This window comes from Mustela putorius, unplaced genomic scaffold (assembly GCF_011764305.1).
Source record: "Mustela putorius furo isolate JIRA1106 unplaced genomic scaffold, ASM1176430v1.1 tig00003853_pilon_pilon_pilon, whole genome shotgun sequence".
NCBI lineage: Eukaryota > Metazoa > Chordata > Mammalia > Carnivora > Mustelidae > Mustela > Mustela putorius.
Genome location: NW_025422005.1, coordinates 81415871 through 81432864, shown reverse-complemented (window position 1 = coordinate 81432864; position 16994 = coordinate 81415871). Strand labels below are relative to the sequence as shown.

The window sequence follows — 16994 nt, the reverse complement described above, 5'->3', positions numbered from 1 at the left end:
CATCACCATATTTTCATTAATATTTTTCTGTAGCTGTTTTAGGAACACTATTTCCTTAAAATACCTGCAGGATATTGGCTATATAAAGGAAAGCAAGCAACTTTAAGTTTTATTTATTCATCCAGGAATAGAGGCTGTTTGCAGCATGCAACACCAGTTTTTCTTTTTTGATTAACGTAGGTGCTTCTGAGTGACCCTTACTATATATGCAAGGAATTTGAATGAAAGATGGGAATAGACGATATATTCAGTGCACTGACTTTGCATGGTAACATTCATCACCACAATTTCAAGACTTTGCTCCATCATGCAATATAGGAAAATATAAAATACTATTTTTCTTTCTTTCTTTTTTGTTTTAGCCTGGAAGACTTTATTCTGATAATAACTTTTTTATTGATTCAAAGGTGAAAAGTAATTGGAAATAATTTTTGAAATTTCTGGTCTGCATAGATTTTGATACCATTTTGAAGAGTATTTTTTATTGTCTTTCTGGCTTCTATTTTATCTCTCTCCCATTTGGGTTTTTTGTTTGTTTAATGCAACCAAGAATATTTTTATACTTAAGGAAGAAATTTGCTCCCTCCATTTTCTCAGCCTTGCAATTTGGGGAGAATGAATGCAAGCCCTGCTTTGTTGTGGATCTTTCCTATCTAAAATCAGTGATCCAGTGACTGGATCAGGGAAGGACATGAGTTCCAATTATCAGTGAAAGGAACTGATTGCCAGGACATGGACAGCAGCTACCGTAAGAAACTCTTACTTTTCTGAGTGTTTTCCTTTTTTAAAAGATTTTTATTTATTTGTTTATTTGAGAGAGAGACAGTGAGAGAGAACATGAGCGAGGAGGTCAGAGAGAGAAGCAGACTCCCTGTGGAGTTGGGAGCCCGATGCGGGACTTGATCCCGGGAGTCCGAGATCATGACCTGAGCCGAAGGCAGTCGTCCAACCAACTGAGCCACCCAGGTGTCCCACCTGAGTGTTTTCCTATGAGGATACGACATCTGGAATTGCTGCAAACATTTTGCTGAAATTCCCATAAGAACCTGGAGCTCAGAGGGCCACTGGGGCAGGATGGGGGAAATAGCAAACAGAGGAGCAGAATAGAGAGAATATAAGAAGGTCCTTGGAGATCTCATCTGAGGTCCAAGCCTCATTAGGACTTTGCTATTACATAAGTCAATATTCCCTTTATTGTTTAAGTTACTTTGCATTTAGAGCTTTGTATTTTATTTCATTTTTTGTCACTTGTTACTGAAACATTTCTATCACAGGGATATTTTGAGTTTGAGTGACTAAAGAGGGACAAATATCTTGATTCTTATTCAAAGATTCTTTGGTTTCAAGGAACAGAAAGATACAAATTAGAGAATGGGAATTATTGGAAAGATTTGTGGAGATGGAATCAAATAGGAAAAGGAAAACCTTTTCAACTTAATGGGACCTCAACTCTCAGTCTTTATGATATTAATGTGATGTATTACATTAATTGATGCTTTTCATTCTTAGGATACATTCTACTTGGTAATGGTATATAATTCTTCTCATTTATTGCTGTATTTAGTTTGCTAGTATTTTGTGGAGAATTTGCATCTATATTCATAGGGGATATTGATCTTTCTTTTCTTCCTTCTTCCTTCCCTCCCTTCTGTCTTTTCTTTTTTAAGAAGCCAAAAGTTTAAGAAGCCAAAAAGTTTAATTTTATTGACTAAAAAATTTCATTTGGGGCTTACCTCAGATCATATGAATACTTTAGATTATAACAGCTGAAGATCAATAGTTGATTAGAAAGAAGGAAGAAAAAAAACATTTTATTTTTAATGTAGAAAAATAATCTAATTGTTAGAGGTGTCTTATAAAATTCAATGGACAAAGTTCTAGCCAAATTTACTGTTTAGTGGACTTTTCTTTCTGTTTTCAGGGGATGAAAAGTGAGATTCAATATATTTATAATTGGTTATAACTAATATAACAGCTTGAAAAAAAATCACAAGATAGAAGCATAATATAAAAAGATAGGATTTTAAAATTTTATTATAGAAATGTTACCTATAAGCAGTGTTGAAGATACTTGTAGTCCCCTCTTGTTATTCAGTGAAGTGTCAAAGGTGATTTGACTGGGCTAACAGCTTAAGTTTTCTCTAAGGATTTGTAGTATTACTTCATCACAGTCCAGGTCTTGGGAGGCATGAAACCTTCAGGAGGTTTTTGGCCTTCTTCGGCAAGTTTGCACATTCAAGTTCCTGAAATAAATTCAAAGTCTTATTGGTGTTCAGGGTCATAGTAGTCTGTACACTTCTTTTTCTTATAACCTGCAACTCAGAAGGGTACTATTTTCAAGAAGATTAGGTCAGAGGCCACTGTCAGCACGTTGGCGCCATAAGTTGGCTCATAAAGATCTGTCCCTGTTTCTGAATAAGGCATGCCAGTAGGCTCTTGTCCAGCAATGTTAACATTGTCTCCTGCAATCATCCATGGTCTCTAATACCACTGGACTCCAGTTGGTCCTACATACATAGTGGGAGGTGGGAAGTTGGCCACTACTATTGTGTTAGGATATAGAACTCCTTCTTCTAGTGCTGAAGAATCCCGCTCATACACCCCATCAAAGTAACACCACTGTTCTTTGTCTAGGTACCAAGAGGGGGAAGAAGAAGGACAGGATGCCTATAGCCACCCTCCAGAAGTTGCTTATAGGTATCCTGCATTAATAGAGCCTGTCTAGAACATAAGGTTGCACCCAACCTAGCACGCACTGGGTTGCATAATTGAAATGCAATGACAGCCTCAGCATTCATATTTTCATATTTTAGCTGTAGCTCAATAGGAGTAAAACGATGCTCATCAAAACCATCATTCCAATAAATTCAGTTCAAGGCTTAAAGATCTCCAGTTAGCCAATCTCCCTGTTCCATAACCATCTTAATGTAAGGGTGGTTCTTGCATGTTGTTCCCACTGTCTGGCACCACAACCCTCTTTTCTGTGCTCAACAAACTTTAGCTTGTGAAGAATAGCTATACAGTGGCCCTCCTACATCAGAACAAATACAGACCAGTCATCCAGCCTCTTACCTTCCTGACTAGTCAGAACCATAGGCAATGCCCAGTTAATGATACCTCCATCCATAAGACAAAGAAAATGAAGGCACTGCAAGGACCCCCATTACAAGGACCCCCTCTCTCTCATAAAGCCATTCAGTGGGGTTTCCCAGCCTTCTGCTAAAACTTGCACCCACTGTATTTCCATTTTATTAATTTTCAATATTGGTAATATTTCTGCATCTGTTTTTGCCAGTTTAAGGTTTCTTTTCTAGCATCTACAGTTCTTTTGCTTAATAAGTGGCATCCACAGGTACAATATCCCATTCCTGTAGAAGTTCCATAACTTGTTGGACACAGTCATTTACATCACAGGAGTCTGTTTTCAGCAACAATTAAGGGGCCTCTGTTTCTTTCTTTCTTTCTTTTCTTCCTTCCTCCTTCCTTCCTTCCTTTCTTTCTTTTATTCAGAATCAATTCCAGTGAAACCTTTAATTTCCCCTGCCCTGTGCTTTTTTTGTTGCGCCCTTTGACGTCTCTGCATAACAAACATGCAGAGGAGCATGAATGAATACTTCAAAAAAATAAAAACAAAAACAAAACGTAAACCATGAAATTCTACTCCTGAAACCAATATTGCACATGTAAACTAACTAGAATTTAAATAAAAAGTTTTAAAAAAGGTAACATGTGTTATTGCACACAAGCCTGTAGTTGTATTGATTTATACATAGGAATGACCTGCCAGGATATAGGGTTTGTGTCTGCTCAGCTTTTGTTAGTAAAGCTGAAGAATATTCAGTGTGGTTAAGTCAGCTGAGACTCCCATTAGCAGAATTTTCCATTGCCCTCTCCTTGTCAAAACTTAGTATTGTCATTAAAAAAAAAATCTTTAGTCATACTAGTTTGAGTACAGTGGTATCACTTAATGATTTTAATTTGCATTTATCACAGCAAAGTTGAGCTCCTTTTTATATCATTTGTCATTTAGGTTGCTGCTTTTGAAAAGTGCCTCCTTGGCCCTCCTTCTTATTTTCCTACTGGGTTATCTATTTGTTTCTTGGATTTGTAGGAGTTTTAATATGTTCCAGATAAGAGTTAAAAACATAAAATACGGGGCGCCTGGGTGGCTCAGTGGGTTAAGCCGCTGCCTTCGGCTCAGGTCATGATCTCGGAGTCCTGGGATCGAGTCCCACATCGGGCTCTCTGCTCAGCAGGGAGCCTGCTTCCTCCTCTCTGCCTGCCTCTCTGCCTGCTTGTGATCTCTCTCTGTCAAATAAATAAATAAAATCTTTAAAAAAAAAAAAACATAAAATACAACATATGTCACAACACAAAACATAGTTGCTATCGACTCTACTTCTGTAGATAATTATGGAGCTTAAGTTGGGTTGTTGCCTTCCACAATGCATTTTTTGTTCCCATTGTTATCCATGTTGGTGGATAGTGTTTTTTATTTGGTGGGGTGACCCAAACCTTTATTCCTGTAGGATTTGAGTCCTTAATGATCCCATTTTTATTGGATTATCATAGTTTTCTGTAGTTCAGAATTACTGAGCTCACAGAATACTAAAATGCCATAGTGAATTTTCTGCCTCCAGTAAGTTTGTACCAATTGGATAGCAGCAACCCAATTTCCACTTGTAATCATGATCTGTCATCAGACTATTCAGTGATGTCCTTTTTGTCTGTTACATGGTGCAAGGATCCAAAAATTTCAGAAGGCAATCTCAGCTTTTAATTTAAGATGACTATGACTTTGTATCCTAGTGGATACACAGTTTCATTATTGGATACCAGCATTCCTCTGTTGGACACTAACATTCCCCAAAGCAAATTTGAAGGGAAGAAAAACCTCCTCTGGTAGGTTATTGGCATAATATTGAGAAGGACCATCCTCACCTGTATAATTTGATCCCTGGATCTATTAATTCTGGCCATAGGAGAGAAGTGCTAAATATTGGCTTCTGTTTTAAGAATATACTTCATGTTCTATGCCAGAACCCTATCCTCTCATGGTGTTTACTAGCTAACTCTATAACCATGCTAAAAGGCCATCAATCACACTGTTTTGTTTAGCTACCTGCTCTGGATGGGAGGGTGGGGGAACATGGTAAGGCCAGTGAATTATGTGGGCATAAATCCATTGCCACACATCTTTTGCTATAAATGTGTCACTCATTGTAAGGTTATATTGCATTGAATGCCATGGCTGTGATAAGGTATTTGGAAGGATAGTATTAGCAAAAGTACTGTGGAAGTTTCTGTATTTGAAATATGTCTGTGAGGACAATCACTGTCTCTTCTATGATAGAAATGTTTATTGCAATCAACTGCCACCAGGAAGTAGACCAGTCTCCTAGGGAATGGGTGTCATATCAACCTGCTTTTGGCAGATTGGCCACTTGGTGTGGTGGTAGCAAGACCAGCCTTTATGAGGAGAAATTCATGTTACTGAACACATGAATAGCTGTCAGGATCCTGGCCTTCACAAATACTCTAGATATGGCTCATTTAAGCAAGCACTGACATGGCTGGATAAAGAGGCTGACTGATAGCCACTGGAAAGGACAGCTTATTGAAAGGACACCTGATTATTGAAAGCATTCTCCACAGAGGATTTATTCTGGTGGAATAAAAATTTACATTTTGTACTCTTTCTAAGAAGTTCTATATAAACCTCCCTCATAAACCATCACTCATATAGCTTTATTCTTTCCATGTCCCTGACCACTTAGATAATCTATTGACCACTGCTCATGAATCAATATAGATCTGCACTTAAGGCTAGCTTTCCTTCCATGCAAAATAGATAGTCAGATGTACTATCTTGATTTCTGCCCACAGGAAATATTTACCTTTTCTACTTACTTTATTATTTATATATGAATTAGTGGCTCTGTAGGTTAATTTACACAATGGCACACTTTTTCTTATTTCATTTTTTCACATTTGTATTGCAGAGGCTACCTGTTGCCTTACACACATTCTTTCAGGGGTTACCCCTGAGTTGGACTATACTAAAGTGATGATCAACTCTAGCTTAAATGACCATACTAAGCAGTTCTATCTGTAAACCATGGTCTTGATTTTTCTTCACCCACTGATTGATCATAAGAAAGTCCTATCTGATTCCATGTGTGGGTTATAACATAGTCAGTGAAACTGTATCAGCAAATTCTTGGAACTCTGAACCACCAGCCAATGAAGTTAACTTGTGCCTTACAAATCTGTTTGGGCACCAAGCTGAGTATATCATTTCTTTTTTACAATGTAATATTATAGTGTACATCTAATTGATAGTTTAGTGAATCAGATAACTTCTGATTTATTAGATTACAAATCACTTGGGTTTCATAGATAAAAGTTCAGGAACATCAAGGCCAATAAGCTAGTCAAGAACTCTTTTTCAAAACAACTATAGCTAGCTAAGGTCATTGCTTCCTTCCCAACTCTTAGTGGTCTTAGTTATAATCCATCTGTTGGGATTGGTCAAAGTTTCATATGGTATCGCTGTTTGCCTCAGACACTTTCAAAGCCTTTGGGCCCAGAAGATTACAATGCCAATAAAAAGGGTCACTTTGCATAGAAAAACCTGGGAAGTCTAAGGTTACCAAGCCTTTGGGAGGGAACATAAATCATGTCCCCTCCCAAAGAACATGGTTTATGTTCCCTCCAAAACACAAAGAAAATCAGCAAGTTATACTTCTTCATGGTGGTCAATAAAATTTACAACTTTTTTTTTTTTTTTTTAATTAGGGAGAGGATATGCTGACAGCCCCCAGATGATTGGACTCCTGGAATATGGTATATTCCTGAAGTGTTGTAGGCCTTATTTCCTAGTCTCTGGCATGCATATGTCTTACTAAGGCATCTGAAGTGCTTGCTGCTTCCTGTTCATTAGATCCAGTTAGCATAATGTCATAAATGTAATGAACCAGTGTCATGTTCTATGGGATATCAGATCAGGGGCTCAAGACTATATTATGACAGCACAGGAGTTGACATAACCCTGAGGCAAGACCATAAAAGTATATTGTTGTACCTGTGAAGGCAAACTATGTCTGATTATCTTTGCTGAAGGGTATAAGAAAAAAAAAAAAAAAGCCAGGTCAATCAGGTCAATTGCTGCATGCTAGCTGCCAGGGGCTGGGTTGATTTGCTCCATTTAAGATATCACATCTAGAAATGCACCTGTGATTGGTATCTCCACCTGATTAAGTCTGTGATAATCTACTTTCATTTTCTACGACCCATTTGGTTTGTGAACTACACATACAGCTGTAAGAAATTGGGATATTATAGGAATATTTAAAGTCTTTGATGGTTTTACTAACCTCTAATGACTCTGAGAATGCAGAATTACTTTTGGTTTACTTTTCTTGACTGATGTGGTGGAAGGCGGGGAGTTCCATGGGTTTTCATTTGTCATTTTCTACCATAATAGATTACACTCAAAATTTCTACTCCTTCCCACTAGGACCCTGATTTTAGCACAGGACATTTAAGCACTCAATCTGTACTGCCATTCCACAACCTTTATAACTGGGCTTTGGGTTTAGTTTATATCTATTCTCCCCTGAGACTACGGAAGATGAAAGATCCTTCAGAGCTATCATTAGGGCTTTATGATTTTCAGTCCTGATTCTGAATTAGAAATTCATGACTGTCAATTTTTTTTTTTTTCCCTGGGGTAATCTCTATGGGGTCATCTGAAGCATCCAGCTGATCTCATAATCATTATAATCATTATTGATGTCACAGCAATCAACCAACACAGCCATTTGTTCTCCCAATGTCTAATCTCCTTTTGTATTTCCTCCCATGCCACCATATTAAGTAAGCACCTGGAGGCTACTAAAAGTGGAAGGCTATTAGTACTGCTAAGCCTGAAAAGGTAAAGGAAGGGAATGGTTACTAGAACTAGAAAGGACTATATAGAGAAGGATAACTGGCAAGAGCTGTAGTCTTTGGCAGGAGGACACAGTCACCCACTGTAATACAACAGAGGAAAAAAGTAAGAAAATAAATACCTAAACTCATTCTCTCCCATTTTATAATATCCTTTCTCCCAATGCCCAAACCAAACCAGAAGCCAGTGGTTAAGGGAGCCCACTAATGCAGTCCAATGGCTCAGCCTTCTGCCCAGAATGGAGAGGAGAAGGGTGGAGGGGGCCAGCAAAAGTATCTCACACCACCTAACTCTTCAATTGGGAACTCATCTTTTGTTTCATGACTCCCAATGTTATTTCCCCAAAGAAGTTTTCCTAAAGCTCTAAATGCAAAATTATAAAAAGCCTCAACTATCTTCACTCTTAGTATACTGTTGTATTTTCTCAATTGGATTTGTTACAGTATGTATTTATATATTAATTAGTGGCTCTGTAGGTTAATTTACATGATGGCACACTTTTTCTTATTTCATTTTTTTCACATTTGTATTGCAGAGGCTACCTGTTGCCTTACACATAGTAGGTACTTATTAAATATTTGTTGAAAAAATGGATGAAATTAGGGCCATGCAAATTGGTGTGTGGCCTTAACTGCCATACATAATATTTCTTTTAGAAAATGTGTTCTCAAATATAAATCATTGATATTGCCATGAAATTTATGAAACACAGAATGCTTGTAAATCATGACCAATCTGTGTGCATAGTTTATACCCAATCTCACGTGGTAGCTAAAAATATTTTTTATCAACTTCTATGTCTTCTAAGTTCTTATAAAAATTATAATGTTTCACTTACTGTTGAATCTAGACAAGTATTGGTATAGTGGTTTCATCCTTGGAGAACTAATGGACATTTCTGGAGGAATGAATAAATGTTTTTGGAATTTTGAAAGACTTTACACCACTAATTGCCTGCTTATGGGGAACCCAGAGATAAATGCAGAATAGGAAGGAAACTAACAAACACTACAGTATGTGCCAGAGAGGATGCTAGATGCTTTATATACATTACTTGATTAAATTTAGGATCGTAACACAGTAAATAGGTACTTTCATTTTACATATTAGAAAATGGAGGCTCAGAGAGGTTAAATGGTGGAAAAACTTCAGAGGACTGTTTCTGTAGGAACAATTTTTTTTTCCTGTCTCGGAGCATGGATTCACAGAGGCATATGCCAACCATCAATATACATTTGTATGCCAAGTATAGACACTGGCATATTTCCTCAATAAATATCTTTAAGTTTTTATATTTTATTTAACAGCACATGGAGAAAATTGCATCTCTTAGGCGATGCTTTATTTTATCAATCAGTAAAATATATTTTTAAGAAGAATGATTCACAAGAATTTGCTCATTAGTATCAAACTTCAAAGTCAAATAATTTAGCAGGTATGAAATCCAACACTTTCCTGGTAGATTTTATTAATTTTTTATTTTTGTAGCATGTCAGCATTAATTGATACCAGGACTGAATGCTGTTTCTCTGATGGCAGTTATCCATTGTGTGAGGCTGTATTATGGAATGATGTCAGTATTTTTTGTCCTATCAGTTTCATGAGGAACTAACTTGAAATGGTTTTCTTTGGTGGTTCTAACATATTTCAAAAAGATTAACAGTTTGTTATTGTCCTGCTATGGAACCATGGGAAATTATCTAGTCAGCCTTTGGCAATGTTGAAACATTTCACATGGGTAATTTAATGGTGACTCAACTCCATATATACGATTAGTATCTGCAGACAACATCCAGTGTATTATAATTCAATAAGGGAATTAGATCTAGCAATAAAAGTGCTTTGTGCACAATGCAACAATTAAGCATTATTTTAATGGTTCAAAACATTGAAAAGATGAGTTCTAGCTAAATTTGTTGATTGAATTAATTAATTCTGAGTCTTACTTTTTTTATGCTACAGGGTACTTTTACTTGTAGAAAAATTTGCATAAAGCTATGATATCTGTGTTCTTTAACTTATAACAGTATTGTGAATTATGTGGGCAAGATCTTATTTATTTTTCGTGACTGTGGAAGCTGATACTCAAATAAATTGAGTGCTGTGGCCAAGGTCAACAATTATCTACTAGTAGAGCTCAGAGCAGAGCTCTGATCTCCTGATCATTGTTCACTTTTAATTGTTTAAAATTTTGTGCTAAGCTAGTTGGGTACAAACCATAAAGATAAAATGAGCATGATCTGCATTCAATATTAACAGTAAACTAAATGTCTAATAAAATTAATCTGACATGCTTAAAGATATGCATAAATGTTATTGTCTTGCATAGTGATTAGGTATAGATTCTAAGACATTTGGATAAATTACAATAATTAGTATTACTTTTCCTAAGATACAATTGTCTCCTGGGACACTTGGGTATTCCATCAAATACATAAATGTAGTCAAGTGACCAGACCTGCTATCTAAGACTCCTCAGGAGACAAAGATTAACAGATAGCTTCCCTTTAATAAGACAAGTGACAAGATGAAAATATCTGTAGGTAGGGCTTTTAACTTAGAAGCTACTGGAACATTTAAGAGGAGTGAAGACAGGGATGGATTATGTGAGAGATTTGTAATAGAAGGGGCATAAAGAAGGGCAGTGTTTGGATAGAGAGGTTTGAGTCTATGGTTGAAATGTGTGGATGCTTAGGAATTACTAGCTTTCTCATTTGAACAGGTCATGTCTTTGGGGCGAAGGACAATTTAAGATATTCAATTGCAAGGACAGACTATTCCCCACCAAATGAGCCTAATTAGATGACCTAAAATTCTAAAATCTAAGGTTTAGTGAAAACTATGCTTATGGTTGCTTGTTCTCTACTGTTTAGTATTTAACATGCATTATTTTACGATTTTGATTCACATAATAAGTAGTTACAAGATGTATCAATCATTTTAGCATTTCCTTCTCCCTTTTTTCTTTTTTACTACAATAAAAATGCAGTGTGATTATTACCTGTCACATATGTTCCAATGTATGACTTTAGGAATTCAGAGTGCGAAATAAGAGATATTGATCTAATAAAAATAGGTAAAAGGCATATGGTCACTTACTAAGAACTAACCCAAGAACAACAACGGAGCTAAGATACACATAATGTATACACAATGTAGAAAACCCACTATCTCTATCCTCTGTGTCAAGAAATTTACAACTTTTCGTAGTAAAACATTGGCACCTGAATGCTAAGTTTCATTTTTCTGGATTTCTCTGTACAACAGATAAAATTAGTAGAATATATGAGGGAAATTACTGCTCCTTTCATTTTTCTACTTATTGCCCAGTGATAATGTGTATATATGTCAGTGTCCTTTAGCATTTTTAACAAGTATTTGGATGAAGCTAGAGTCAATGAGAAAATGAACAAATTCAAAATATTATTTTTAATATTATTGCAAATATATATGTATGTATATATATTATGTATACATGTTTTAGATTTTTTTACCTAACATAAATATTTTAAAAATTAATTATTAAAAATTGTTATAAAGTGCTCTAAAATGTCAACAAATATTAATGAAGTAAATACAGATAATATCAAAATGAAGTAAAATTCAGCTACAAATAAATCTTAATCCCAAAGGCTAGTTTCATACTGTCTCAAGATTCAGTACTTAGTTTTTAGTAGTTGCACGTTTCTGAGCCCTAAGTGGTAATACTTAGACATGATTATAATTTCATTTATAGATGTGAACTGGATCACTCACTTATCCATCATTGAGTTACTCAGCTTTAACACAGCATGACAACATATTAGATATTTAATCAGGAAAGTCAGGAATTGAGTTTACAAAAAAAGACAGAAAGTCTTATTTTTTGAGAAATTTTTACAAGTTGGACATTCATTAAACATCACAGACAGTTACAAGGTAATATAAGAAGTAATAAAACATACACACACATGTGCAAACCCATAACAACAATAGCCATTGAATAAAGACTAGTTATATCCCAGGAAATTTGCAAAATGCTTTACATGCATCTAATCTTCAGAGACACCCTGTGAGGTAAGTGTTAATCCCATTTTAGTTATAGGGAAACCAAGGCACTAAGAGATGAAGTACCTAGCTCAAGGTTATACAGGTTTGCTGATCCTGGATCCAGTCTTAAATCTTCCAGCGTTCAAAGACCTTATAGGTCCTCATTGGGTCATGCTGTCTTCCCAAAGCAATGCAGCCTATCAGATTAAAACTTATACATATAAGACTTGAGAATGGAGCACTGTCCAGATGACAATTTAGGATTAAATTTCTCCTTGTTTCTAAGATCAGAATACCCTTTCTGGAAGAGGAGTTATTTGAACAACACTTTGAGGAAAGTTATGGGTGTGGAATGGAGTTGATGGTGAAGAAACACATTTCCAGAGAGGACTATGATGTTAGATAAGGCACTAAGCAGTGTGAAAAATGAAAGTTAAAGCCAGGACCTGGAGTTAATGTCAGTACCCAGAGGATTAGGTCAAGACTGTAGAGGAATGTGGGGCAAGTGATAATAGAGTGGTGTAAGAACTCCAGGAGTGAGTGGTTCTGGAAATGAGCCACCTGATGGTGGGGGCTTGGGGCAGTGGATCATGTGTATACAGGAAGTATGTGAGACAACCAGATTAGTCAGGGCCAGAAGTCAGAAACCAAGAATTAGTAACAGAGAACTGTCTTGGGCCAGAATCAGAAGAGAACTATTAATGAAAGTTTCTGAGTTTTCGGAGGAAATCAATAATTGAGTATAAAAAGGAATCATAAAGGGGGAAAAAGTAGAACTAAAGTTTATTCAGCACAATGAATCTTAAATATTCTGCCAAGAGATGCTAAGGCATATCACAATTGTTATATTATTTGCTGCTTATGACAGACTTTCAATGTATATATTGTTATTTGGAAATGAAATAAATTGACCTCAGAATGCTGAAGGAACTTGCTAATACTCACATGACTAGTGTTTAGTGAGGTCAAGATAGACACTGTTCAAGTTTGTATGCTTAAAGTGCATACATTTTTTCCAAATAACAAACATTTATTAAGCTTGGAATATTAGCAAGGAACTTTCTGAGCACTTCAGAGTTGCAAGAATGAGTTAGTTTCTGCCCTCAGAGGATATACAACTCAACAGAAAGATGCCAGAAGTTCAGTTTTATATCTGTAATTGCATTCAGCTTTGTATTTGTGTCTTTACCAAGCATTTGGTTACAGTCTTTATCCTTGAGTAGGAGGCTATTGACAAATCTTTCTTTGATCCAGTCATTCAAATATTCCTACATAAAATGTTTTATTTTACACACACATTCTGTAAGATACAGATACATCGATTTTGGTAGTTTCCTTTAATTTATTTGCAACTTCTTCAGTGTGATCTCATTTGGGGAGAAAATCAGCTTCTACTCTGTGAAACTGTTTCAGAGGCTTCCCACTGTGCTGATTCTTGGCATATAATAATAGGATTGATACCCATATCATTTCATTACACCTCCTTTAGGCAGTACCTTTTTCACTGGAGATAATTCATAGTTGTTCATCTATAAAGAGATTGTGAGTGCTTTTTAAATTTATTCAAGAAACACTTAAGTAATTGGGGTCTATTAATATTGTGATAATAAAGCTTTGTAAGATGGTGAGTGAAACAGTATGTTTGCCTCACAGTTAAAACTTTCCCTTATAGAAATAGTCCAAATATCAAATCCAACATCACTTCTTTTCAATTAAAATGATTCACAGAACTCAAAGGAAATACAATGATTCTAATATGTCGTAAAATAGAATCAATCTCCATGTTGAGTTCTGTTTCCACAGAGGTATGTCTTATAGAAATTTTTTTTTTTAAGATTTTATTTATTTATGACAGAGAGAGATAGCGAGAGGAGGAACATAAACATGGAGGGGAGAGGCTGGAGAGGGATAAGCAGGCTCCCTGCTCAGCAATATAGGGCTCGATCTCAGGATACTGGGATCATGTCTCAGGTTGAACACAGACACTTAATGACTGAGCCACCCAGGCACCCCGAGATATGTTTCTAAAATTAAAAAGATTATATGTAAAAGGAATTGTTTTCATGTGATACTTTGATACTACCTTTAAGAATAAGGAATCTGGGATCTTCATGTGTCTTTGAAGTGTGGTATATGATCTTTAACACTTTATAAATATTCTTCAAACACTAATTTTTTTTTCTTTCACTTCCATGCATTCATTTTGGAAAAAAAGGATTATTCACTATCTGTTTAGAAATGTGAATGTTTGGCATATTAATATATAATTATCAAATTTTTAAAACTATCTCCAAAACACCATGATGAAGGAAAGGTACTTGAAGATATTGTAAGACGATAGCAATTTCTTGCCAAAATTTGTTTGATCCTTAGTCTGTTGGGAATTAAATAAAAAGGAAAACTTCAGTTTTCTCCGATGCACAGTTAACTTTAAAATGAAAATATAAATTTCCTTTGTTTTTACTTGGTAATATTTGTCATATCTTAAGTATTTTCCAACTCCGTTTTGACTTGTATGAGTCATTTGACTTGAATAATTTTATGACCCAAGAGATTAAGTTTTATAAGCCCATTGAACAAAGTCCTCAAAATATATATACCTCAGACATGTATGTGGATGTACACACACATGCACATATGGCATACTTATTCAGAAGTGGTTCAATTCAAAATAAGTGGCCAGGGAAAATTAAGGTCATTAAGGCCCATATCCATTACCTTTATTTTCCATTGAAAACCCTCTACCTTTATGTTCTTCCCTGTATATAATTTTCTTTCTTTCCCTTAATCACCAGATTTTTAAAGGTGTGTACATACTTGCTATATCCACTTACCGATTCTAATGAAACTGTTGTGCCGTAGGTCCCTTTCCCAAGCCATATGACACCTTTTTTCCTCGAACTGTCAGGTTATTTAACACTTTTAACCAACACTTCCTTTCTGAAACTCTTTCTCTCTAAGTGTTAACACTTTCTGAGGTTTACTATTGCCTCTGGCTTCTTAGTCTTCCTTTCATCTCAACATGACTACTTGTCCTATAAAATGTTAGAGTTCTCAAGGGTTATGCCCTGAACCTTCTGCTATTCTTTATATATTATTCCTGCCTGGGCTCATTCCTGCTCATGGATTTGATCACAATTTATATATAAAAGATCTCTAATGAATATTCTTGTGCCATGACCACTCTGTTGAGACCTAAAACCATGTTACACAATTAACTTACTACTACGTATCTCCACCTAGCTGCTGTTATGACCATTTGAAAGTCACCATGACCAGAACTATCCCCAGTAATTTTTTTATTATATATTTTTAATTATTGCTAAACATACCATATTTTAGCTTGGTGGCAACTATATGACCTTGAGAAAGTAATTATTATTATTTTTTTATCTCTAAGTCGTAGTTTCCCTATATGTAAAGTGAAAATAATATAATTTCAATTTTTTTAAAAAAGATTTATTTATTTATTCATTTATTTATTAGAGACACAGAGTGTGCAGGGTGGGGAGGGGAGAGGAAGAAGGAGAAGTTCAAGCTCAGCTTGGAATCTGACATGGGGTTCAATCCCACAACCGTGAGATCACGACCTGAGCCAAAAACAAGAGTTGGATGCTTAAGTGACTGTGCCATTAGGGTGCCCGTCCATAGGTTTTTATAAGGATTTAAAATCAGTTATTATGTAATCCACAATAATGAATGCTAACTACACAGAAGGTACAATCGAATGAAGCAAGTACTAATACTGTCCTCATTTCATAGCAGAAGAATGGCACAATGAGGTTAAGTAAATTGCCGAAAGTTATCTAGTCAATTTGTGATTAAGCAGGATTTGAATGAAATCTTGGTCTACAGTCTGGCTGCTTAATTGCTGAACTACCCTGTGTGATGATATATATGAAGTATATAATGCAGTCCTTAGCACATACTTACTAGATATATCAAAATCAAAGGTTTGTGGAGGAGGGCTTTGAATGTTCTGGAAAACTGCATTAAAAAAAAAACTCCTTGGTGAAGCTAATATTCAATCCAGGTTAAGAACCAAAATAGTAGACTCTCAAAAATGTTTGTTCCTTTCATTCAAATGAAAATAATTGAATCAGTTTGACCCCGTGAACAGTTTCACAAATGCTATAGCCATTAAGCCTAAAGTAGCTTTTAGGAAGGCTCTATCAGAAATCCTCTTTTGGAAGAGCAATAATAAAGACACACATATATTAAAAAGTCCTCAGTTATTCATATAGCCAGAAGCATTTAATTCATGCATTGTGTTTTCATTTATATTGCATGATTTTATCCTTAGGAACAAGAGTCTTAAAAATACTAGGCTTGTGTATAACCTAGAGAAATCACTTTCTTGAGATCATTAAGATGATAGGTAGATATTCCATCTGGCCTAAAAATGCTTCATTTTACCTTTCCCCATCCACCAAAGCATATGCTTTCTCTTCTAGCTATCAGTGCTTCCTCCAGTTGTTTCTCATATGATTAGAGTAGGGGATCTCATCTTTCAGCATATATGTCCAGAAATAAAAAATAGACCAATAACACATATAAAAGAAAGTAATTATAGTAAATTATGGCCCTTTTTTCAGGAGTCCTATAGTGTGTGTGTGTGTGAGAGATAGAGATAGAGAGAGAAGGAGAGATACACACCTCCAGTACAGACTTTATTGTTCAGACATAACTAGATTTTTGCTGTTGTTTTTAAGTAGCAGGATATAATGCTTTCTAGCACAAGCAGAAAGGAAATTACTTGGAATGATTTGGGCTGGCTTAATGAAATTGGCATATAGATGTAAGATCCAAATAGAAAGGAACTGGGGAAGCTATGAGGTCAACAGATCATCAGAAGTTCACAGGGCTGAACCAATCCACCCTCTTTTCCTAGTTTGGTGTTATTTTAATTGGGTTTCAGTGTCCCAAAGAGAACCATTGGCTTAACTGAGTTCCCACCTCCATCAACTGGGCAAAGCACCTCTAGGTGGTTACACCAAGACCATACACAGTGGAA

At 35.8% G+C, this 16994-nt stretch overlaps 1 pseudogene; it reads right to left on the bottom strand.

The window, feature by feature from the left end:
• Positions 1-2130: 2130 nt before the first annotated feature.
• Positions 2131-16994, bottom strand: part of LOC101671109 — a 77688-nt pseudogene continuing 62824 nt past the window's right edge.